Consider the following 26,879-nt stretch of genomic DNA (forward strand, 5'->3'; position numbering starts at 1 on the left):
CCCTCCTCCAGTTAGATTGTTTGAGGTAACTTATTTTTTATTCTTTCTTTTACTTCTCTTCTAATATTTGTATATCTGTGCAGTTGTAATATTACTGTGACATTGTAATTTCCTTTGGGATGCATAAAGTATCTATCTACTGTAATGCATATATGGTAGCTTGTACTGTAACCTGTGTGTGAAAAGTGTCTAAAAAAAAACAGGCCATAGCCGGATTTTGACTGTTTGCTTTTAGAATTTAATACTTGGTATGGTGGATTCCAATTAATTGGGACACATCAGGACCAGTACATTTTCACCCAATTAAGCAGTTGCCCATCCCAATTAGCTGAAATTACATGGAAATAGTTAATGAGGAATAAAAAAGACGAACTGAATAACAAATTATATATTAAAATGAAATACACAACAAATTAGAACACTTAATACCACTGCAATTACTATAAAACTGTGTATTAGATCCTAATACTTATCGACAGAGGAATTCATCCCCACCGCGTTCTTTTTACTGTAAATGAAAAAATCAGCGCAGATACCTCATCAGTTAATGGACTGCCTTCATACAACGCTATCAACGATTGCATCCTCCAAATCTTTATTTTCATTGTAACATTCAAGATGATTGTTGATACCTTCAAATTCTTCACCGTTTCCAACTTGTTGAAGTAGTGAAATTGTTTCATTTTCAATCCAGACAATTTGTGGCATCCCCAAGCCTGAATGCTTGAACTGCAGTGAGCAAAACAGTTTGGAATTGTCTTACAGCTTATTTCTTGCCAACTATAAGTGACAAAAATTGCTGCTTTTTTAAACACTAGCACACACAACAGAAGCCATTTAAAAACTATTTGCTCGAAGCACAGTGTCGTATCTAATAGCCACACAAGTGCACACGACACTGGTAGAAACTGTTCAGCAAGGGTCTCCTGCCCCAATGAAGACCATAAGACAATAAGACATAAGAGCAGAATTAGGCCATTTGGCCCATCAAGTCTGCTCTGCCATTCAATCATGGCTGATTCTTTTCTCCCCTCCTCAATCCTATTCCTCGGCCTTCTCCCAATAACTTACGATGCAGTGTCCAATGACAAACCTACCAATCTTTACCTTAATTAGACCCAACGACCTGGCCTCCACAGCTGCCTGTGGTAACAAATCCCACAAATTCACCACCTTCTGGCAAAAGAAATTTCTCCGTATCTCTGTTTTAAATGGACACCCCCCTATGGTGAGGCTGTGCCCTCTTGTTCTGGACTCCCCCACCATGGGAAACATCCTTTCCGCATCTACTCTGTCTAGGCCTTTCAACATTCAAACGGTTTTCACTGAGATCCCCCTCATCCTTCTAAATTCCAGCGAGTACAGATCCAGAGCCATCAAACGTTCCTCACCTTTACATTCACAGAATTGTCCTCGTGAACATCCTCTGGACCCTCACCAATGCCAGCACATCTTTTCTTAGATGAGGAGCCAAAAACTGTTCACACTACTCAAGGTGTGGCCTCACCAGTACCTTATAAAGCCTCAGCATCAGAACCCTGCTCTTGTATTCAAGACCTCTTGAAATGGATGCCAACATTGCATTTGCCTTCCTCACTACCAACACTACGTGCAAGTTAACCATTAGGCTGCTCTGCACAAGGACTCCCGAGTCCCTTTGCATCTCAGATTTTTGGCTTTTCTGCCAGTTTAGAAAATAGCATGCACACTTATTTCTACTACTGAAGTTCATGACCATGCATTTTCTAACACTGTATATCATTTGCTACTCTCTTGCCCATTCTCCTAATCTTTCTGAGTTCTTCTTCAGCCTACCTGTTTCCTCAACACTACCTGCCCTCCACCAATCTTTATATCATATGCAAATTTGGCAACAAAGCCAACTATTCTATCATCTAAATCATTGATACACAGAATAAAAAGAAGCGGTCCTAACACCAACCCCTGCAGAACACCATTAGGCATTGGCAGTCAATCAGATAAGAATCCTTTTAATCCCACTCACTGCCTCCTACCAATCAGCCATTGCTCTAACTGTGTCAGTAACTTTCCTGTAATACCATGGATTCTTAATTTGGTAAGCAGCCTAATCTGTGGCACCTTGTCAAAGGCCTTCTGAAAGTCCAAATATCCAACATCCACTGCATCCCCTTTATCTATCCCACTTGTAATCTCCTCAAAGAATTTCAACAGAGTCATCAGGCAAGATTTTCCCTTAAGGAAACCATGCTGACTTCGACCTATCTTGTCCTGTGTCACCAACTACTCCATCACCTCATCCTTAACAATGGACTCCAACATTTTCCCAACCACTTAAGTCAGGCTAACTGGTCTATAATTTCCTTTCTGCTGCCATCTACTCTACTAAAGAGTAGAGTGACATTTGCAATTTTCTAGTCCTTTGGCGCCATGCCAGAGTCCAATGATTTTTGAAAGAACATCGCTAATGCCTCCACAATCTCTACTGCTACCTCCTTCAGAAGTTTAGGGTGCAGTTCATCTGGTCCGGGTGACTTATGTATCTTTAGGTCTTTCAGCTTTTTGAGCACCTTCTCCTTTGTAATAGGACACTCACTTCTCTTTCTTTACAGACTACAACATCTGGCACACTGCTAGTGTCTTCCAAAGTGAAGACTGATGCAAAATACTCATGTTGTTCATCTGCCATCTCCTTGTCCCCTGTTATTATTTCTCCGGCCTCATTTTCTAGTGGTCCTATATCATCTCTCATTTCTCCTTTTCTTTAAATACTTGAGAAACCTTTTACTATCCACTCGGATACTGTTTGCTAGTTTGCTTTCACATTTCATCTTTTCCCTTCTAATGATTCTTTTCGATGTTCTCTGTAGGATTTTCAAAAGTTTCTCAATCCTCTATCTTCCTGCGAATTTTTGCATTGTTGTATGCCCCCTCTTTTGTATTTACAATAGCTTTGACTTCCCTTGTCAGCCACAGATGCAATATTTTGCCATTTGAATATTTCTTCATTTTTGGAATACATCTGTCCTGCACCTTCCTCATTTTTCCCCAGAAACTCATGCCATTGCTGCTCTGCTGACATCCCTGCCAGCAGCTCCTTCCAATTTACTTTAGCCAACTCCTTTCTCATACCACTGCAATTTCCTTCACTCCACTGAAATACTGCTACATCAGACTTTCTCCTTATCAAATTTCAAGTTTAACTCAAGCATATTGTGATCACTGGTTCCTAAGGGCTCCTTTACATGAAGCTCCCTAATCGTTTCCAGTGCTTTACATAACACCCAGTCCAGTATAGATGATCCCCTGGCAGGCTCAACAACAAGCTGCTCTAAAAAGTCATCTCCTCGGCATTCAACAAACTCACTCTCTCGAGATCCATTACTAACCTGATTTCCCCAAACTACCTGCATGTTAAAATCTCCCATGACTATCATAACATTGCCCTTTGGACACGCCTTTTCTATTTCCTGTTGTAATTTATCGTCCATGTCCCAGCTACTGTTGGGAGGCCTATATACAACTGTCATCAGGGTCCATTTATCTTTTTGCAGTTTCTTAACTCAACCCACTAGAATTCAACATCTTCCAACCCTATGTCACGTCTTTCTACTGATTTAATTCTATTCTTTACCAGCAGAGCCACACCACTTCCTCTGCCTATCTTCCTACCCCTCCAAAGCAACATGCAATCTTGGACATTCAGCTCCCAAATACAACCATCCTTCAGCCATGATTCGGTGTCGGCCACAACATCATACCTGACAATCTGTAACAGAGGCCTAGTGTCCCAAATAAACAAGGGAATCCTGGCTATTTTCTCTATTAGTTTTTGTTCTTTAAAGTTGTCCCATGTTAAGTGCCCCCCCCCCCAATTAAATGATGGCCCAATTAACCAGAATCCACTGGATTTGCATTCCTTGCTTTGGATCTGCTCTCCTTATTCAATCTAGCCTACACTCAATTATTTTTGAATTCTATGACCGAGCCTAACTTTGCTGCTCCCAGTGAAATGACATATAACCTCACCCATTAAGTATATGGGATTTAGCATTTCACATGAATATAGATTTGCTACTCTTCAATATACAAAATTATATAATGCTGCAAAACACTTAGCAATGTGCATTATGCCAGTTATCAGTAAAAGACTCAGTTATTAAACAGAATTATTAACAGTCAAGATACAAAAAGTCAGGAGCTTTAGAAATAAACTGCACAACATTCAGAAAACAGCTCATAAGAGGCTTCAGCAAACAACTAATCATAAAAGGTTTGAATTTGTGCATTAGTACTGATACACTACTTCTCAAAAGGAAACGATTTAGTTTATCAGATAAAAAAATGCACAACTTAAAGAAAAATTTACTGTGTCTAATTGAACATTCCACAAAGCAATGTATATAGAAAAGAATATTTGCTGACATACGTATAAGCCTTTGGATTTTATGAGGATAGCTGCCAATTTTAACATTCTTATTTCAAATGCAGTAAACTAATTAAACTGCCTTCAACACTGTCCTCATTGTAAAAATGCTAATTTTTGACAAAATGTACATGATCATAAACATAGTACAGGTCCACAATCCCTTATCCGAGATTCTTGGGGCCAGTTGCATTTCGGAATTCAGAATTTTTCGGATTTCAGACCCCCCCCCCGCCCCCGATACCAAAAAACACATATGCTCAAGTCCCTTATTTAACCTGTCTCAGTGCGGTGGACTTTAGGACCCGGCAGCGCACCAAACCTACGCACATCCTCCTGTATACTTTAAATCATCTCTAGATTACTTATAATACCTAATACAATGTAAATGCTATGTAAATAGTTCTTATACTGTATTGTTTAGGGAATAATTTTAAGAAAAAAATTATTTCCAACAAAAACATTCAATAAAACATAAAAATATACAGCTTCAAACGAACCAAATCAAACGCATGGTAAATGACTTATTGGAATAAATGTAGAACGTCACTGTCACTGTAAAACTTCAGTAACTTGCCTTTTTGTTTCTTTTAATCATACACAGTGGTAGTTCCGACACTATTTTCTTCAGTAAGACGCCACACAGACACACCACGATCAAGCTTCTGCAATAACTCCACTTTCTGCGTTATTGATAATGAAACAGATGCTTCCTTCTCTTTTTCTCATTGTTACCCATAGGGGTATCTGCAGCTCTTTTTGACATTTTTGCAGTGAAATTAAACACAAAGTCAACAGTGAACACAAAATATCAGCGAACAGTAAATGCACATGTAACCAATACGAGCGCTGAGCCACAACTGACTTCTGGCGGCCTCTGCTAGTGCTGCCACGTCTCACCTGAGTGACGTAAGCTGTTGGCGAAAAAAACTTCCGTTTTCAGAGCTTTTTGGATTTCAGAATTTCAGATAAAGTAATGTGCACCTGTATTTGAACTACGTTGTCAGAGTTAAGAATTCAACAGCTGAGCAGCTTAGCCATGTTGTCAATACATTTATGGTTATCTACTTCATGGGACCAGCATCTTATACATGATGTTTAAGGTGAATTGAAATGAAGAGCAAGGTGGGAGATAAGTTAGGAGTTTTATATAGTTTCTCAGTATTTTTAGGAGTTTTTCCATTGTAGGTGTACCCTATCATACCTGTGCACATGACAAACTTGATAATGACTTGAAGTGTTAACAGATTCCTCTTTCCACAGATCTTACCTGACCTGCTGAGTGTTTACAACATTTTCCAAAATTTTTGTACATTGAGTTGAATGTCATTCAGTCATGCAACATAGTTAACTTCACAGCAATTAAAATAATGATTTATTATTATTTTATTTAAATGCTAACATCCATTCCCATATGCAACCATAATTCAAAACTCTGTTTTCCTGACAATTGTGCTAAATAAAGGGGCTGAGGTATAACAAAAGAATGTATATTCATGATACAGCATTAACAACCAGAATACATAAAATATAAGCATACGACTTGGAAGTATGAGAAGGCTACTTGACACTTCAAGCCCGCTATACTATTGAAAAAGATCATAACTGCTCTGAATGCAACCACAACTGTACTTTCCTGTCCATTCATAGTACATTTCACTTTCTTGTCAAATATATTGTATATCTAATTCTGCCTTGAAAATATTTAAGACAGTTTTCTCCACCTTTTGTTCAAGAGTTTCAAAGATTCACAGTCCTCCAAGGGAAATAATTCCCACCATCTGTCTTGAATGGACCACTTACTTTTAAGCAGAATCTCAGAGTTTCAGATTTTTTTTGATGTTTAGTTTCAAGAGAGAATCTAAAACTATAATCATATTTAATGAGCTAAAGGGCCTATTGGCCCAGTGTTGCTCCTAACCTCTATGTTTCTATGTAGATTTTCTCTGAGCTGCTTTGAATACATTTATATCTTTTCTTAAACAAGAAGGTGAATACCATACATATGTATTCTCATTTATTCTCATGTGTCCATCCAATATTACTGAAGCAAGATGTTGTGCTCAATTCCCTGTGCACAACACAATATATTTCCTCATTACATGCTACATCTGTGTACTTGCCTTTTATAAATCATGCACTGGATATCCAAATCTTCTGCAGTTCTGAGCTTACTCACTTATGATGACACATAAGGAAACCATTCCACTTCTGGATCCAAGTTGAATCCCAGAAGAACCATATCACCAATCCTGATTATTTCCATGCAGGCCTGCAAGTTCTTTCCCTAAAGTGCTCATCAACCCTCCTCTGACTCATTTTGCCCTGCTTACCAAGAGTAAGGGGCAACTTACAGTAGCCAGTTAACCCATCAGCAAAACTTTGATATGTTGGAGGAAATCAGAATCTCTGGTTCAGGGAAAACATGCAAACTCAGCATTGGAAACATCCGTGGCCAAGATCAAATTCAGGTTCTTGGTGCTCTGCAGCAACAATGTCAACTGCTATGTCATTGTGCTCCCTCAATTTTTCTTCATTTAGATAATTCACCTTATATTTTTACACTTTCACTTTTTCAACCACATTATATCACCTTTGCTAAGTCATTTTTCAAGCAATTTTATTTTGAGGCCTCGTATGTCTACAGAAATTATTTTCCAACCCATTTTTGTGTCATCATTAAGTTGACCAACCATACCCATGATTGCTTCAAAAGTAACTTATATAAATTGTAGAACATTGACGCTCAAGCACTACCAATTTATCTTATTCAAAAAAGAATATTAAGTATTAGGTTGTGTTTCAAATGTGATTTTGTCCTTAAAATATAGCATCTATGAGGTAATTTATGATATGTGTTATGAAATTCATGAAATGTAATACCATTTCGATTTTCATTAAAAATTCTGATCACATCATGAGCAATGTTCTCTTTAAGGTATGCTCGTGCATACATCTTTTGCTACTAGTGCACAAAGGAATTTAAACTACGCACAAAAGGTTGTCACCCTCTACCTCGTTGGCATGTTGGGTATATTCTACACAATTACATCTCCCTTTCTAGTTTCTGATGCAGAATGTGTTGATAATGTGGAGTTTACGACGATTTGTCTGCAGAGTTTAGAACAAGCTTATTTATACTGTTTTTATTGAAGAAATTATTCAGTGCACACATGTTGTTGTCACGAGGCAAAAAAAAATCACAGCACAGGATTTTTGTGCACACTGGTCATTACAAATTAGAGAGAACATTTCTTTAAATGACAGCTAACTTTTCCTAAAACTAACCTATGAAATTCTAATGAAACCTAACACATGATACATTCCTTCTATTCATCTCCAAAAACCTCCCACATCCAGGTTGAGGGACAGCGGGTTTGGTTATGCAGACTTCCACATTTACTTTCACTTTATTGTTTAAATGGCTTTCCTTACAGTCCCTTTTGCCCAACCCAAAGCAAAATCTGCTAACTGATTTAAATGTTTTATTTCTGCACACAGCTGCTAAGAATTCTTTCTCATGTTTACTGCAGCAGAATATGACAACTTCTGCTTCAAGGCATTTCTTTTAAACTTTTATTTAAGACAGAACATTTCATTTGTGTAACTGTAGCTTCCCACGCAAACTTGGCTTTATGTAGGGTGCTATCTTCACAGGATATCTGCTGTTTTATGAACTTATGGATAGTTAGTTCATTTTACAGGTGACTAGTTTTGACTTGTACAGAATCATTCAAAGTTAAACTCTATCCTGAGCTCCAAAATGGCTATAATTTTTGAAAAATTGCTTTGAAACTACATGAAAGCATTCAGCAAGAAAAGCCTGCATAAAAGTTGTTACTGAACAGACCATAATTTACAAACTGTAGCCATCTATCACATTTAGTATCCTGTAAGATTAACATTTTTTATGTACAAAGCAAGCTACACTGATAATTACTGTCAGCGTGGACTGACTCAGAGCTTTGGAATTTTGGATAGAATAAACACAGAATTAAAAAGCATGGAATCCAGTGTTGCAGAGTACTGCCCCTACAGAGTATGAACTCAGGATTTCAGTGAGTGGAGGAATTAGATGAAATTAAGAAAGCACGAATAATTTTTGAATTTTAAAGCTAATTGAACAACATGGATAGGGGAATAAATCATTTGAGCTAAAAGAAGCACCAACAGCAGAAATGCCAATTAAAAGTTTAGCAAAAAAGGTGAAAGAATCATATCACACAAAGGCAGGAATGTAAATGACTGTTGAGTAGAGCCATAGAATAATACAACATGGAAAGAGGCCTTTTGGTCTATTGATCCATGCTGACCAGAGCATCCTCCCTGCTAATCCCAGTTGCAGCAATTTATCTATAACCATCCGAACCCCTCCCCTCCATATACTTATCCAATTGCCCCCTATATGTTCCAATTGACCACTTCTTCTGGCAGTTCATTTCAGGTACTCATTCCCCTCTTGCAAAGAATTTATCTCTCAGGTCTCTTAATTCTTTCCCCTTTTGTACCTACAGCCTTTAGTTTGGACTCTGAGGAAAAGATAATGACCATCCACCATGTCCATGCCCTTCATGATTTTATAAATGGCCAAGAAGTCATTCCTCATTCTCCTGCATTCCAGGGAATAAAACTCCAGCGTGGCCAACCTCTCCATATAACTCAGGCCCTTCAGTCCAGGCAACATCTTCGTAAATCGCATCTGTCTCCTCTCTATCTCAACAATATAACCAAAACTGTGTACAATACTCCAAGTACGACCTGACCAACTATTTTATAACTGCAACATAATGTCCTTGCTCTTAAGCTCAACACCTTCATTGATGAAGGGCAACAGCTTCTTCGCCATTTATCTAATTGCACAGCTGCTTTCAACAAACTGTACTTCTACCCCAGGTCCATGTGTTCCATAACACTCAGCAGTATCCTGCCATTCAATGTACAAATCCTATTCTGGTTTAAGTGCCCAAAACGCATCGCCTCACACACATCTAAGCAGAAATTCATTTGCTATTCCTCAACCACCTCCTTAACTGATAATGTTCTCTCTGCAATTCATTGTACCTACTTCACCAGCAAGACCCTTAATTTAGAAATTATCAGCAAACTTGCTAATTGTCCCATGCACATTCATATCCAAATCATTTACATAAAAATGCAAAACAGAGATCCCAATACTGGCACATGGGGCACTGCACTAATCTCAAGTTGGTTATTGTCATTTAACTGGATACACTTATGAGAGAAGCAGAAGAAAGGAAGTTAGTCTGACCTCAGTGGACAGTAAGATGTTGGACTCAATTGTTAAGAATGTGATTTTGAGGTATTTGGAGGCACAAAATAAAATAGGTCGTAATCAGCATGGCTTCCTCAAGGAAAAATCTTGCCTGACAAATCTGTTGGAATTCTTTGAAGAAACAACAAACAGGATAGACAAAAGAGAATTGGTTGATGTGTACTTGCATTTTCAAGAGGTCTTTGACAAGGTGCCATATGAGGCTGCTTAACAAGCTATGAGCCCATGGTATTATCGGAAAGATTCTAGCATGGATAAAGCAGTGGCTGATTGCAAGGAGGCAAAGAGTAGGAATAAAGGGAGCCTTTACTGAGTAGCTGCTAGCGACTAGTGGTGTTCCACATGGGTCTCTGTTGGGACCGATTTCTTTTACGTTATATTTCAATGGTTTGAATGATGGAATATATGGCTTTGTTGCAAAGTTTGCAGATAATATGAAGATAGGTGGAGTAGCAAGTAGCTTTGAGAAAGTAGAGAGGTTACAGACTTAGGAGAATGAGCAAGAAAGTGACAGATGGAATACAGTGTTGGGAAGTGTATGGTCATACACATTGGTAGAAGGAATGAAAAGATTGACTATTTTCTAAATGGAGAGAAAATATGAAAATCTGAGAAATCTGAGGCACAAAGGAATTTGGGAGTCCTTGTGCAGGATTCTCTGAAGGTTCATTTGCAGATCGAGTCTATAGTAAGGAAGGCAAATACAAAGTTTGCATTCATTTCAAGAGGAGTAGAATATAAAAGCAAGAATGTAATGATGAGATTTTATAAAGCACTGGTGAGGCCTCACCGAGTATTGTACGCAGTTTTAGGGTCTTTACCATATAACCATATTTATAACCATATGATAATTACAGCATGGAAACAGGTCATCTTGGCGCTTCTAGTCCATGCCAAATGCTTACTCTCACCTAGTCCCATTGACCTGCACTCAACCAATAACCCTCCATTCCTTTCCTGTCCATATACCTATCCAATTTTACTTTAAATGACAATATCGAATCTGGCTCTAGCACTTCTACTGGAAGCTCATTCCACACAGCCACCAGATTCTGAGTAAAGAAGTTCCCCCTCGTGTTACCCCTAAATTTTTGTCCCTTAACTCTCAACTCATGTCCTCTTGTTTGAACCTTAGAAAAGATGTGCTGAATCTGGAGAGGGTTCAAAGGAGGTTCATGTAAATAATTCCAGGATTGAATGGTTTGTCATACAAAGAAAGTCTGATGGTTTTGGGCCTGTATTCACTAGAATTCAGAAAAATGAGGAGTAACCTCCTTGAAACCTATCGAATGGTGAAAAGCCTTGATAGAATAAATGTGGAGAGGATGTTCCCTATGCTGGAGCATTTAAGACCAGAGGACACAGCCTCAGAACAGACAGGCGCCCTTTTAGACTGGAGATGAGGAGGAATTTCTTTAGTCAGAGAGTGGTGAATATGTGGAATTCTCTGCCACAGGCAGCTGGAGACCAAGTCTTTATGTATTATTTATGGCAGAGGTTGATAGATTCTTGATTGGTCAGGACATGACCCGAAGGGGGGGGGGGGGTAGAAAAGAGGCAGGAGATTGGGGCTTAGAGGAAAGTTGGATCAGCCATGATGAAATGGCAGAGCAGACTCGATGGGCCAAATGGCCTAATTCTGTTCCTATATCTTACAGTCTTATGTAAAGTATGTAACTATTTAATGTATATAGAAATGAGACAGCGTTTCTCTGAACCAGGGTGTAAAGCACAGTAGTACACAGTCTCACCTGTCACCTTGCATTTCTTCCTCCCCTCCCTCCACCTTCTTACTCTGATTCCCCATCTTTTTTTTCCTCCAGTCCTGATGAAGGGTCTTGGCCTGAAATGTCGACTGTACTCTTCCATAGATGCTTCCTGGCCTACTGAGTTCCTCCAGCACTTTGTGTGTGTTGCTTGGATTTCCAGCATCTGCAGATTTTCTCTTGTTTGCTTCTCATCTTGAACATTCTTGTTTTTCTGCATCATAGTGTCCTGCCTTATGGTAGGAAGTCAAAGGATGCTGGATGGATCTTTAACAATACGAAGAGCTCTGTGTATGCAGCACTCCTGATAAATGTCCCCAGTGGATGGTAGGGAGACCTCTGTGATCCTCTCAGCTGTTCTCACGGTCCTTTGGAGGGACTTCTGGTCTTCAGTCAGAGAATAAACCTTCAACCGTTACTATCTGCTTCCCATCATTGAGCCAATACATATCCAACTTGCTAGCTCCCCCAGTGACCAAACATTTCAGATCAGCCTGTCTTGTAGGACTTTGTCAAAGTCTATGCCCCACCTTAGTTAACTCTTCGAAACTTCTAGAAGATTTATCAGACATGACATCACACCAAACAAAGATGACTATTCAGGCCTTGACCATCCAAGTGATGGTAGATCTTATCCCTCAATTCTCTCCAGTACCTTCCCTACAATTGAAGTCAGGCTCAACTGCCTATAGTTCCATGGTCTGACCTAGCTTCCCTTCTTCAATGGCAGAAAACATTAGTCGCCCTCTTGTCTTCAGGAAACTTCACCAGTGGCTAACACTGAAGCAAGCATCGCTACAAGGGCCTCTGTGATTTCTTCCCTGGTTTCTCATAACACCCACAGGTGCACTTGGTCAGGTCCTGGGGATATAGCCACTTATTGTACTTCAAGACAGCAAATACTCCTTTCTATTAACATACATAGAACATCACTATCTATTTCCCTAATTTCTTTGACATCTTAGCAAACAACAGTGGAGAAATTAGACATTAAAAATTTCAGCCATCTCCAGCAGCTTCGTACAAGATGACCCTAATAGTCTTTACGGGGATCTAGTCTCTCCCTAATGACCCTTTTATTGCTAATACAATTGAAGATCCTCTTGGGATTACCTTTAACCCTGTCTCCCAAATCCATCTCATACCCTATTTATGCCCTCCTAATTTCCTTTATAAGCCTGCTCTTAAACATTTTGCCAAAGGACTCATTCATACCAGCTGCCTAACCATGATATACACATCCTTCTTTTTCCTTGCCAGCGACTCACTATCTCTCAGCAGTCGCATTCCCTGTACTTGGAATGTCTACCCTTCACCTGAACAGGAAGATGTTGCTCCTGGACTCATAATGAACTTTTTTTTTTCCAAGAAAAGCTTCCCACTTGCCAACTGTTCCTTTGCCTTTAAATAGAGTCCTGCCTAATGCCTTCAAAGTTGACCGTGCTCCAATTCGGGACTTTAACCTGTGGGCCCATTCTATCTTATTCCATATCTGTTTAGTGGACCCAAAGTGTTCTAGTTCCAGCATATTTTTCCCTCTGTCTTAGAGATGTTCACTGTAAAATATAAGCCTGTGCAAATTGGGTACCTAAAAGTGAGATGATTTAGTAGTTTTAATTATAACAAAGTATTACCCATGGCCAGTTGTAAAATTAATCAACTATTTTGCATTATAATAGATACAGTAGAGCAGGGGGTCCATGTAAAAAACCTTTCTGACGTCTCCTAGATCTTCTGCCAATCACCTTAAAACTATGGACTCCAGTATATTAAAGCGGGGTCCCCAACCTTTTTTGCACTGCGGACCGGTTTAATAGATGTGGTATATTTGGATTTTCAAAAGGCTTTTGACAAGGTCCCACACAGGAGATTAGTGTGCAAACTTAAAGCACACGGTATTGGGGGTATGGTATTGATGTGGATAGAGAATTGGTTGGCAGACAGGAAGCAAAGAGTGGGAATAAACGGGACCTTTTCCTTGGCAGGCAGTGACTAGTGGGGTACCGCAAGGCTCAGTGCTGGGGCCCCAGTTGTTTACAATATATATTAATGACTTAGATGAGGGAATTAAATGCAGCATCTCCAAGTTTGCAGATGACACAAAGCTGGGCGGCAGTGTTAGCTGTGAGGAGGATGCTAAGAGGATGCAGGGTGACTTGGATAGGTTAGGTGAGTGGGCAAATTCATGGCAGATGCAATTTAATGTGGATAAATGTGAGGTTATCCACTTTGGTGGCAAGAACAGGAAAACAGATTATTATCTGAATGGTGGCTGATTAGGAAAAGGGGAGGTGCATCGAGACCTGGGTGTCATTGTACATCAGTCATTGAAAGTGGGCATGCAGGTACAGCAGGCGGTGAAAAAGACGAATGGTATGCTGACATTCATAGCAAAAGGATTCGAGTACAGGAGCAGGGAGGTACTACTGCAGTTGTACAAGGCCTTGGTGAGACCACACCTAGAGTATTGTGTATAGTTTTGGTCCCCTAATCTGAGGAAAGACATTCCTGCCATAGAGGGAGTACAAAGAAGGTTCACCAGATTGATTCCTGGGATGGCAGGACTTTCATATGATGAAAGACTGCATCAGCTAGGCTTATACTCTCTGGAATTTAGAAGATTGAAGGGGGATATTATTGAAACGTATAAAATTCTAAAGGGATTGGACAAGCTAGATGTAGGAAGATTGTTCCCGATGTCGGGGAAGTCCAGAACGAGGGGTCACAGTTTGAAGATAAAGGGGAAGCCTTTTAGGACCGAGATTAGGAAAAACTCCTTCACACAGAGAGTGGCGAGTCTGTGGAATTCTCTGCCACAGGAAACAGTTGAGGCCAGTTCATTGGCTATATTTAAGAGGGAATTAGATAAGGCCCTTGTAGCTAAAGGGATCGGGGGTATGGAGAGAAGGCAGGTACAGGGTTGTGAGTTGGATGATCAGCCATGATCGTAATGAATGGCGGTGCAGGCTCGAAGAGCCAAATGGCCTACTCCTGCACCTATTTTCTATGTTTCTATTTTAAATATTTCTGCTAAGGCTCCAGCAATTTCTGCACTTGCCTCACATAGGGTCCAAGGGAACACCTCGTCAGGCCCTGGGGATTTATCCACCCTGATTTGCCTCAAGGTAGCAAACATCTCCTCCTCTAATATGTACAGGGTCTATGAAGTTGATGCCACTTTGCCTCACTTCTATAGACTCTGCATCCATCTCCTGAGAAAATACAGATGCAAAGAATGCATTTAAGATCTCTCTCATCTGTTTTGGCTCCACACATGGATAACCACTCTGGTCTTCCAGTGGACCAATTTTGTCCCTAGCAAGCCTTTTGCACTTAACATATCTGAAGAATCCCTAAGGATTCTCCTTTACCTTGTCTGCTAGAGCTTAAGTTTCCCTGATTTCTTTCTTAAGTGTTCTCTTGTATTTCTTGTACTCCATAAGCACCTCATTTGTTACTACTTCCCTATACCTGCTATACAACTTTTTTCTCTTAACCAGGGACTCAATATCTCTGGAAAACCAAGGTTCCCTATACTTTCTATCTTTACCTTTTATTCTGACAGTTCAAAGTAAATGTATTATCGAAGTACCTATATGTCACCACATCCAATATGGTAACACCAAAGAATTTAAAGTTGCTGACTCTCTCCACTTTGATGCCCCAATAAGGACTGTGTCATTAACCTTTGGTCAATAATCAGTTCCTTGGTCTTACTAAAACTGAGTGACAGGTTGTTGTTGTGACACCACTCAGCCAGATTTTCAAACTTCCTCCTATATGCTGATTCATCACCACCTGTGATTTGGCCCACGACAGTGGTGTTGTCAGCAAACTTATATATGGCATTGGAGCTGTGCTTAGCCACACAGTTATAAGTGTAAAGTGAGTCAAGCAGGGACCTAAGCACACAGCCCATGGGCTGATGGAGATTTCGCAAGAGTGTTGCTGCCAATCCCAACTTACTGAGGTCTGTAAGTGAGGAAATTGAGGATCCAGTTGCACAAAGAGGTATTGATGTCTCGGTCTTGAAGCTTACTGATTAGTTTTGATGAGATGAGAGTATTGAAAGCCAAGCTTTGTAGTCAATGAAGAGCATCCTGATGTATGCATCTTTGCCGTCCAGATGTTCCAGAGTAAGTGGAAAGTAAATGAAATGGCATCTGCTGTTGATCTAATTCTTCAAATATTCAAAAATACAGGAATTAAAGAAAATAAGATCTATACCGAGTGCATCCTTCAAAACATTTATTAACATTCATTAATTACTTGCAACTTTATCCTTTGTATACAGTACATATACATTGACATAAAAATAAGCAAAAGATGTGTAATCTGTAATTACATCAATTTTAATATATTTAAGACAAAAATGAATCTTGAAATATAACATTTTACATAACAGGAAAGCTTTCACAAAAGTTTTACCTTCAGAAGGGATTTAAAAGGGCGAGAAAAATTGAGTTTTTGAAGCAATTTAATGGATAAATACATATCAAGTCATGCAAACATAGAATGTTTAATATTTGGTCTCTGTTCTTTGCTAATTTAACTGAAGGCATCAAGTTTTGTAAAGGTAGAACAATTAGTCCTTTACACAAGCCCACAGTATTGAAAAACCATCCAATGCTAAAAAAAAATGTGCAGGTGTGAACACCAATAGTATGGGGAAAAAAATAAGTTTTAAAAAGCTTCAAATGGTAGAAATAAAAGCAAATGCTGAAAACACTTGGAAGATTTTAAAGGGCTGTTTTAAAGTTGCAGAGATGTTGGCAGCCTCTTCTCTGCAATTTAAAACTACCTTTTCATCTCCTTCCCTCAACTCTGACAACGGGTTTCCTCTGACATTAACTCTGTTTCTTTGCCCAAAGATGCTATATAAGTTGCTAAGTATCTCTAACATGTTTTGGTTTACTATCAATTAATCTTCCACTTCTCAAAGATTCATCTCCAAAATAGTTTACAAGTATTCATTCATTCATATCCTCTCCACGACTCCTCTCAGATACAATAGGGTTTGAACCTCTTTGAATCATATGCCCATCCCCCAGCATTTAAATTCAAAAGATTTGACATTTTGACATTTATTTTGATCTCTATGATGTAATGCCAATGCCAAATGCATCCTCTCCCTTATCTTTCCAGTGATAGAAAGAGCTATTCCCTCTCTGAAACCCTATTACACTCTCAATCACCACCAGCACCCTTTCATATTCATTTAACATTCCACATAGTTGCAGAAAGTATAACACTTTCCCTTTCCTCTTCCAATACCTAGAATATTCAAATTAGTATGTTATATTGGCTGCTTTTTGATAATGACTCAAAATAATAAGAAAATATGAGGAGGGGGCACCTAGTCCTGTAAACTTCCCTGCCAATCAACAAGATCAAGGTTGATGAGCCCTCAACTTTAACTTTTTTCCTGAGACAGATCCGCAGAACCTTCAGTTCCCATATTTTTCAAAAATTTATCCACTTAGATTTAAATCTCTCCAGGAACTAGCTCTTACAGCCCTTCCAGATAGAAAATTTCTAAGATTCACCAGTTTCTGTGAGGAGAAATCTTGATACAACAGCATTCTATGATCATTCCCTACCTTGTAACCTTGTTCAAGACTCTTTCAATAGTGAAAGCAGCTCAACATCCATGCTGACATGCCCCTCTAGTCTAGTATAATAAATGTTTCATGAAGCCCATCTTGTCAAATGAGCTAAGAAAATCCAAAGGCACTATATCTGCAAGTTCTGCTCTGTGGACTCCACATCTTATAATTTTCAAGAACTCTTGCAAATTTGCCAGACATCATAAAGCTTCCCTAAGAGACTAGCCATTTCCAACTTCATCATAGGTTCCAGCACCTCTCCAACAACAGATGTTAACCTCACGAGTCTACAGTTCATTGATTTTTGAGACTCTCTCTTCTTGGAAAAGGATGTCACATTTGTAGCTTTCCTAAAAATCCCTGCCCTCTGTATACTACTAGGTTTTGTCACTTGGTATGCTCTGGTTTCCTTTTAACATCTCCTTTATTAACTTAGAATATTCACCTTTGTCATGAAGTCCCTCTTTCCATCTTGAATAAATTTCTGCTGAGCATTAAGAAATGACTGCTCTAACACTGCTACTGCTCATCAGTTGATCTTTCCTTCAGCCTATTTTTTCAGTTCACTCCAAACAATTCTTCCTTCATATCTCTGCATTTGCACAAACTTAAATTGAGGACATTAGTTTTGCACTAAAGGTGTTCACCCACAAATTGTGCCTGAAATTTCATCCATCTGTGAATATCACTTCCCAAAGGATCCTGATTGCAAGATGTTTTATTAATTCTACATTATTACACATGACTAAATCTAAAATAGCTCACTCATGAGGAGGTTCAGAGGCTGTTTGGCTCACTAGGTCCATGCAACCATGAATTACAATTTATAGTGCCTATAAAAAGTATTCACCCCTCTTGGAAGTTTTTATGTTTTATTGTTTTACAATATTGAATCACAGTGGATTTAATTTGGTTTTTTGTTGACACTGATCAACAGAAAAAGACTCTTTCATGTCAAACTGATCTACCTTAATTTTTTCCTCTTGCATCTTAAATTTGCAGCCCCTAGCTTTGGACTCCTCTGTCCTAAGAAAAAGACAGACAAACTTACACCCCTCATTATTTTCTGAGGTCACACCTTAGCTTCCTTTGCTTTAGTGCAAACAAACCTAACCTATCTAATCTCTCTTTGTGCTCCATTCAATGCAACATCCTTCTGCACTCTTTCAATGGCTACCATATCCTTCTTGTAGAGTGGCAACCAGAACTGTACACAATAATCCAACTTTAGCCTGTGTTCACACAGCTACAACATGATGTCCTAACTCTTATTTTACTCAGTGCTTTGAGCTACGAATGCAAGCATTCACTACCCTATCCACCAATGTTGCCACTTTGAGGGAATTATGAACTTGTGCCACAGGTTTTCTCAGTACTTCAACACTCCTAATGTTCCTGTCATTTATTGTGTCCAACCAGAATTTCATGCCTTGAAATGCATTTCTTCACATTTGTCTGGATTAAATTTCATCTCCACTGTTCGCCCAACTTTCCGGTTGATATACATCATTCCCTATCCTTTGACAACCTTCTTCACTATCCACCAACTTTCTCTGTAATCAGCAAACTTACTAATTTCTGCAGTACAGCAGTGACTTTCCATAAGAAAAACAAACCTCCTGCCACCAGGACAATTTGAATCCAGTTTGCCAACAAAACCTTGTCAAAGACTGACTAAAGTTGATGTAAAACATGCTTTCTGCACTGTCTTCATCAATTTTCTTTGTTAACTCATCAAAGCTCATGAGGCATGATCTTCCCTGCTTAAGATCATGCTGACACCCCTTTTCAGGCCTTCCTTTCTAGGTGATCACAAGTCTTGAGTGTTTTTACCAATAATTTCCCTACTTCTGATGCAAGACTTATCAACTGTAGTTTACTGGCTTATTGCTGCTGATCTTTTTGAATATGGGAACAGTATCTGCTATCTTCCAGTCTTCCATTATGTCACTTCAGGCTAAGAAACATGTAAAAATCTCTAGAATCTCAGTAATCTCCTTCCTATCTATAAACTTCTTAAATGTTGTGAAAGTACCTGACTCTACAATCAGTATATTCAACCCCTTCTGTGTGAAAAATATTTTCAGATCACCTTTCAACCTCTAATCTTTTACCCTAAATCTATGGCTATGTGCCTCTCATAATTTTGTATACTTTAGTCAGATCCACCATCGGCCTTTTCCATTCTAAAAACTCCATCCAGATAATAATCTGCAGAATCTTCTCTGCATCTCTCCAGTGCAATCAGATCTTTCCTGTAATGTGGTGACTAGGACTGCACTCAACTCCTTCTCCAGCCTGACCAATGTTCGATAAGGCTGTACCACAACTTCCCAGCTCTATACTCTACGCTCCAGAAAGTAATAGCTAGTATCTTAAAAGCCTTATTCACCACTTTAACTATCTGTGGTGGTATCTTCAGGGATCTTTGGACTTGTCCATAAAGGCCCCTCTGTTCCTCAACACTCTCAAGAGCTGTACCACTCATTGTGTAATGTGGTAGCATTATTAGTCCTTCGAAACAGAGAACTTAAGGTGATTAAATTCCACCTGCCATTGCTTTGCTTATTTTAGAAAATAATTAACATCTTCCTTTTACCTAAAACTATCCTCCTCGCTATCAACATCATCATCAATAGTTGTCTCAATTGTAAACTTATTAATCAAAACTTTCCAAACTCATATGAATAATCAATGTATATAAATTCAGTAAGGATCCCACACTGATCCCTGTATCTTAAAGTCATACAACATGGAATTAGGTCCTTTGGCCCAACTCATTCAAGGTATGTACGAGTTATGCCCACTCACCAGCATTGGGTTCATATCACTCTAAATCTTGTCTACTCATAACCTGCCCAAATGAATTGTAAACATTGTAATTGTACTCACCGTTAGAAACATAGAAAACCTACAGCACAATACAGGCCCTTCGGCCCACAAAGTTGTGCTGAACAAGTCCCTACCTTAGAAATTACTCGGGCTACCCATAGTCCTCTATTTTTCTAAGCTCCATGTACCTATCCAAAAGTCTCTTAAAAGACCCTATCGTCTCCGCCTCCACCACCGTTGCCAGCAGTCTATTCCACGCACTCACCACTCTCTGCGTAAAAAACATACCCGACATCTGCTCTGTACCTACTCCCAAGCACCTTAAACCTGTGCCCTTTTGTGGCAGCCATTTCAGCCCTGGGAAAAAGCCTCTGACTATCCACACAATCAATGCCTCTCATCATCTTATAAACCTCTATCAGGTCACCTCTCATCTTCCAAGGAGAAAAGGCCGAGTCACTGAACCTGTTTTCATAAGTCATGCTCCCCAATCCAGGCAACATCCTTGTAAATCTCTTCTGCACCCTTTCTATGGTTTCCACATCCTTCCTGTAGTGAAGCGACCAGAACTGAGCACAATACTCCAAGTGGGGTCTGACCAGGGTCCTATATAGGTGCAACATTACCTCTCTGCTCCTAAATTCAATTCCACGATTGATGAAGGCCAATACACCGTATGACTTCTTAACCACAGAGTCAACTTGCGCAGCTGCTTTGAGCGTCCTATGGACTTGGACTCAGACCCCAAGATCCCTCTGGATCCTTCACACTGCCAGGAGCCTTACCATTAATACTATATTCTGCCATCATATTTGACCTACCAAAATAAACCACTTCATACTTATCTGGGTCGAACTCCATCTGCCACTTCTCAGACCAGTTTTGCATCCTATTGATGTCCCGCTGTCACCTCTGACAGCCCTTCGCACAGTCCACAACACCCCCAACCGTTGTGTCATCAGCAAACTTACTAACCCATCCCTCCACTTCCTCATCCAGGTCATTTATAAAAATCACGAAGAGTAAGGGTCCCAGAACAGATCCCTGAGGCACACCACTGGTCACCGACCTCCATGCAGAATATGACCTGTCTACAACCATTCTTTGCCCTCTGTGGGCAGGCCAGTTCTGGATCTACAAAGCAATGTCCCCTTGGATCCCATGCCTCCTTACTTTCTCAATAAACCTTGCATGGGGTACCTTATCAAATGCTTTTCTGAAATCCATATACACTACATCTACTGCTCTTCCTTCATCAATGTGTTTAGTCACATACTCAAAAAATTCAATAAGGCTCATAAGGCATGATCTACCCTTGACAAAGCCATACTGACTATTCCTAATCATATTATACCTCTCCAAATATTCTTAAATCCTGCCTCTCAGGATCCTCTCCATCAACTTACCAACCACTGAAGTAAGACTCACTGGTCTATAATTTCCTGGGCTATCTCTACTCCCTTTCTTGAATAAGGGAACAACATTCACAACCCTCCAATCCTCTGGAACCTCTCCTGTCCCCACAGATGATGCAAAGATCATCGCCAGAGGCTCCCACAGTAGTCTGGGGTACATCTCATCCGGTCCCGGCGACTTATCCAACTTGATGATTTCCAAAAGCTCCAGCACACCTTTTTTAATATCTACATGCTCAAGCGTTTCAGTCTGCTGCAGGTCATCGCTACAATCACCAAGATCCTTTTCCATAGTGAATACTGAAGTAATGTATTCATTAAGTACCTCTCCTATTTTCTCCGGTTCCATACACACTTTCCCACTGTCGCACCTGATAGGTTCTATACATTTACGTCTTATCCTCTTACTCTTCACATACTTGTAGAATGCCTTGGGGTTTTCCTTAATTCTGTCTGCCAAGGCCTTCTCACGGCCCCTTCTGGCTCTCCTAATTTCCTTCTTAAGCTCCTTCCTGTTAGCCTTATAATCTTCTAGATTTCTAACACTACCTAGCTCTCTAAACCTTTTGTAAGCTTTTCTTTTCTTCTTTACTAGATTTAATATAGCCTTTGTACACCACGGTTCCTCTACCCTACCATAACTCCCCTGTCTCATTAGAATGTACCTATGCAGAACTCCACACAAATATCCCCTGAACATTTGCCACATTTCTTCTGTATCTTTCCCTGAGAACATCTGCTCCCAATTTAAGCTTCCAAGTTCCTGCCTGATAACTCTATAATTCCCCTTACTCCAATCAAACGCTTTTTTAACTTGTCTGTTCCTATCTCTCTCCAATACTATTGTAAAAGAGATAGAATTAAGATCGCTATCTCCAAAATGCACTCCCACTGAGGGATCTGACACTTGACCAGGTTCATTTCCCAATACCAAATCAAGTACAATCTCTCCTCTTGTAGGCTTATCTACATATTGTGTCAAGAAACCTTCCTGAACACACCTAACAAACTGCACCCCATCTAAACCCCTTGCTCTAGGGAGATGTCAATCGATATTTGGGAAATTAAAATCTCCCACCACGACAACTCTGCTATTATTACACCTTTCCAGGATCTGTTTCCCTATCCACTCCTTGATATCCCTGTTACTATTGGGCGGCCTATAAAAAACACCCAGTAGAGTTATTGACCCCTTCCTGTTCCTAACCTCTACCCACAGAGACTCCGTAGACAATCCGTCCATGACGTCCACCTTTTCTGCAGCGGTGGCACTATCTCTGATCAACAGTGCCATGCTCCCACCTCTTTTGCCTCCCTCCCTGTCCTTTCTGAAACATCTAAAACCCGGCACTTGAAGTAACTGTTCCTGAACCATCCAAGTCTCTGTAATGGCCACCACATCATAGCTCCAAGTACTGAGCCACGCTCTAAGCTCACCCACTTTGTTCACAATACTCCTTGCGTTAAAATAGACACATTGTAGCGGTGTGCTACACACAGCGCTAGAATAACCACACAGAGTCGGTGAGCTGGAGTTGCGATAAAGAGATTTATTCAAACTTCGCAGCCTGCTTTAAAGCCTTCCCGTTCCCGCCCTCCCTGGGGCGGGACTGCTGTGGGGAATGCATATTCCCAGACCCTTTCCACGCGCGAGATTTTCCCCCTGCTGGTGAAGATGGCCTGGCGCCGTTTTTGGGGCCGGCCCTCTGCCTGCGCGCGCTGTTTCGTGAGCCGGTTCGTGGGTGCTTCAAAATGGGTCACCACGTAACCCCCTGCCCCCCAGAACGAGTGATACCTCCCCCAATGTCCACAGTCTGGATTGGCCTCTGTTTGGGGGGTCTGCCCCTGCGCCGCGGTGCCCGAGTCTGGACCGGCTGCGCCAAGTCCACATGGGCCGGTTTGAGTCGGTCCACCGTGAAAACCTCCTCTCTCCCCCCAATGTCCAGCATGAATGTGGACCCGTTGTTCCTGATCACCTTAAAAGGTCCCTCGTAGGGCCGCTGTAGCGGTGCCCGGTGTCCGCCCCGTCCTACAAAAAGAAACTTACAGTTCTGCAGGTCTTTGGGTACGCAGGTTGGGCTCTGTCCGTGCTGTGAAGTGGGTATGGGGGCCAGGTTACCGAGCCTCTCCCGTAGTCTGTCCAGGACTGCTGTGGGTTCTTCCTTTTGCCCCCTTGGGGCTGGTATGAACTCTCCTGGGACGACCAGGGGTGCCCCGTACACCAACTCGGCCGACAAGGTGTGCAGGTCTTCCTTGGGCGCCGTGCGGATTCCAAGCAGGACCCAGGGAAGTTCGTCCACCCAGTTAGGCCCTTCCAGGCGGGCCATGAGAGTCGACTTCAGGTGACAGTGGAAACGCTCCACTAGTCCGTTTGACTGTGGGTGGTAGGCAGTTGTGTGGTGTAGCTGCGATCCTAAAAGGCTAACCATAGCTGACCACAGGCTGGAGGTGAAATGGGCACCCCTGTCGGAGGTAATGTGGGCCGGTACCCCGAAGCGGGCTACCCAGGTTGCGATCAGCGCTCGGGCGCAGGATTCGGAGGTGGTGTCAGTGAGCGGGACTGCCTCTGGCCATCTGGTGAACCGGTCTATCATAGTTAGGAGGAACTGCGCTCCTCGTGACACTGGCAGGGGCCCCACGATATCCACATGGATGTGGTCGAACCTCCGGCTAGTGGGTTCGAACTGCTGCGTCGGAGCCTTGATGTGCCGCTGCACCTTGGCCATTTGGCACTGCATGCACGTTTTGGCCCATTCACTGACCTGTTTACGAAGCCCATGCCACACGAACCTGTTGGCGACCAGCCGGACGGTTGTCCTGATGGAGGGGTGCGCTAAGTTGTGAATGGATTCAAAAACCCGCTGGCGCCAGGCTGCTAGGACGACGGGGCGGGGTTGGCCGGTAGCTACGTCACATAGTAGGGTCCTCTCACCTGGGCCTACGGGGAGGTCTTGGAGCTGCAAACCGGAGACTGCAGTCCTGTAACTGGGGATCTCAGCGTCTGCCTGCTATGCCTCTGCCAGCGCTGCATAGTCCACCCACTGGGTCAGGGCCTGTATGGTAGGTCTGGATAGTGCGTCCGCCACGATGTTGTCCTTTCCCGAGACATGCCGGATGTCCGTCGTGTACTCGGAGATGTAGGACAGATGTCGCTGCTGGCGGGACGACCAGGGGTCGGACACCTTCGTGAATGCAAAGGTAAGCGGTTTGTGGTCTGTAAACGCGGTGAAGGGCCTACCTTCTAAGTAGTACCTGAAATGTCGGATTGCCAGGTATAGTGCCAATAGCTCTCGGTCGCAAGTACTATATTTGAGTTCGGGTGCTCGTAGGTGTTTGCTGAAGAATGCCAGGGGTTGCCAGCGACCCTCGATGAGTTGTTCCAGCACTCCACCGACTGCTGTGTTGGATGCGTCCACCGTGAAGGCAGTAGGAACGTCCGTTCTGGGGTGCACTAGCATCGCGGCGTTTGCCAAGGCTTCTTTGGTTTTAACGAAAGCGGCTGCAGCCTCTTCGTCCCAGGTAATGTCCTTGCCCTTACCCGACATCAGAGTTAACAGGGGGCGCATGGTTTGAGCTGCTGAGGGGAGGAAACGGTGGTAGAAATTCACCATACCTGAATTCCAGCAGACCTTTGATTGTGTTGGGTCGGGGAAGTGGCGGACCGCGTCTACCTTGGCGGGCAGAGGGGTTGCCCCGTCTTTAGTAATCCTGTGGCCCAGGAAGTTGATGGTGTCGAGTCCGAATTGGCATTTGGCCGGGTTGATTGTAAGGCTGAATTCACTCAGGCGGGAGTAGAGCTGGCGGAGGTGGGACAGATGCTCCTGACGACTACTGCTGGCTATGAGGATGTCGTCCAAATAGATGAATGCAAAGTCCAGGTCGCGTCCCACCGCGTCCATTAGCCGCTGGAACGTCTGTGCGGCATTCTTTAGACCAAACGGCATTCGGAGGAATTCGAAAAGTCCAAACCGGGTGATGAGTGCTGTTTTGGGGATGTCGTCCGGATGTACCGGGATTTGATGGTATCCCCTGACGAGGTCTACCTGGGAAAAGAGCCTTGCACCGTGTAGGTTTGCTGCAAAGTCTTGAATGTGCGGCACAGGGTAGCGGTCTGGCATTGTAGCCTCATTCAGTCTGCGGTAGCCGCTGCATGGTCTCCAGCCCCCCGTTGCCTTGGGCACCATGTGCGGGGGGGGGAGGCCCATGGGCTGTCGGACCGTCGTATGATCCCCAATTCCTCCATCTTCTTGAACTCCTCCTTCGCCAGTCGGAGCTTGTCCGGGAGAAGCCTTCGAGCATGGGCGTGGAGGGGTGGTCCCTGGGTCGGGATGTGGTGCTGTACTCCGTGTCTGGGCATGGCTGCCGTGAACTGCGGTGTCAGTACTGATGGGAAATCCGCCAGGACCCTGGTGAATTCATCGTTGGACAGCGTGATAGAGTCCAGGTGTGGGGCTGGCAACTTTGCTTCACCCAGGGAGAACGTTTGAAAAGTCTTGGCGTGGACTAGTCGCTTCCCTTGCGGGTCGACCAGCAGGCTGTGGGCTCGCAGAAAATCCGCCCCCAGGAGTGGTTGGGCCACGGCGGCCAGTGTGAAGTCCCACGTGAACCGGCTGGAGCTGAACTGTAGCCGCACCGTGCGGGTGCTGTAGGTTCGTATTGTGCTGCCATTTGCGACCCTCAGGGTGGGTCCGGGTTCTCTGTTGTGGGTGTCGTAACTCGTTGGAGGTAAAACGCTGATCTCTGCTCCGGTGTCGACCAAAACTCGGCGTCCTGACTGCTTGTCCCAGACATACAGGAGGCTGTCCTGATGGCCAGCCTCCGTAGCGATCAGCGGCGGCTGGGCCTTGGCATTTCCCAGGAATTTGCAGGGTGGTCTACAGCGGCGGGCCTCTGTGCCCCATCGCTGGTGGTAGAAGCACCATTGTTCGTTGGGCTCTGCTGCTGGGCCTGGTCTGGTCTGTCTTTGGGCACGCGGCTTGGTGATTTTTGAGACGGATACCCCTCTCTCCTTCTTGGCATTCCACAACACATCTGCTCGGGCCGCCACCTCCCAGAGGTCGCTGAAATCTGTGTCGGACAGCAGCAGACTATGTCCTCGGGCAGTTGCTCTAGGAACGCCTGCTCAAACATGAGGCAGGGTTTGTGTCCTTCAGCCAGGGCCAGCATTTCGTTCATTAATGCCGACAGCGGCCTGTCTCCCAAACCATCCAGGTGCATTAAGCGGCGTGCTCGTTCGCACTGTGGGAGTCCAAAAGCCCTTATGAGCAGGGCTTTGAATGCTGTGTATTTGCCGTTCTCTGGGGGCGACTGTATAAACTCCTCAACTTGTGCAGCAGTCTCTTGGTCGAGAGAGCTCAGCACGTAGTAGTAGCGAGTGGACTCCAAGGTTATCTGCCGAATATGGAATTGTGCTTCTGCCTGTTCCAACCACAGACGGTGTCTCAGTGGCCAAAAGCTTGGCAGTTGTAACGAAACTGCGTGAACAGATGCGGCGTCGGTCATCTCTGGCCCAAATATTGTTTGGGCTGTCGGGGTCACCAAATGTAGCTGTGTGCTACACAC

The 26,879-nt window shown here is 42.5% G+C and overlaps 1 protein-coding gene across 5 annotated transcripts in view; it reads right to left on the reverse strand.

The window, feature by feature from the left end:
• Positions 1 to 26,879, reverse strand: part of epb41l4a (erythrocyte membrane protein band 4.1 like 4A) — a 236,026-nt gene that overhangs the window by 139,820 nt on the left and 69,327 nt on the right. The window contains exon 1 of one of the 5 annotated variants that reach the window (XM_063069161.1): positions 537 to 583. The exons of the other annotated variants lie outside the window; for them this stretch is intronic. The gene's annotated coding sequence lies outside the window, so the exon portion shown is untranslated. Of the gene's footprint in view, positions 1 to 536; positions 584 to 26,879 lie in introns of those variants that run through there. 5 annotated transcript variants of the gene reach the window in all.

This window comes from Mobula hypostoma, chromosome 16, assembly GCF_963921235.1.
Source record: "Mobula hypostoma chromosome 16, sMobHyp1.1, whole genome shotgun sequence".
Lineage (NCBI taxonomy): Eukaryota > Metazoa > Chordata > Chondrichthyes > Myliobatiformes > Myliobatidae > Mobula > Mobula hypostoma.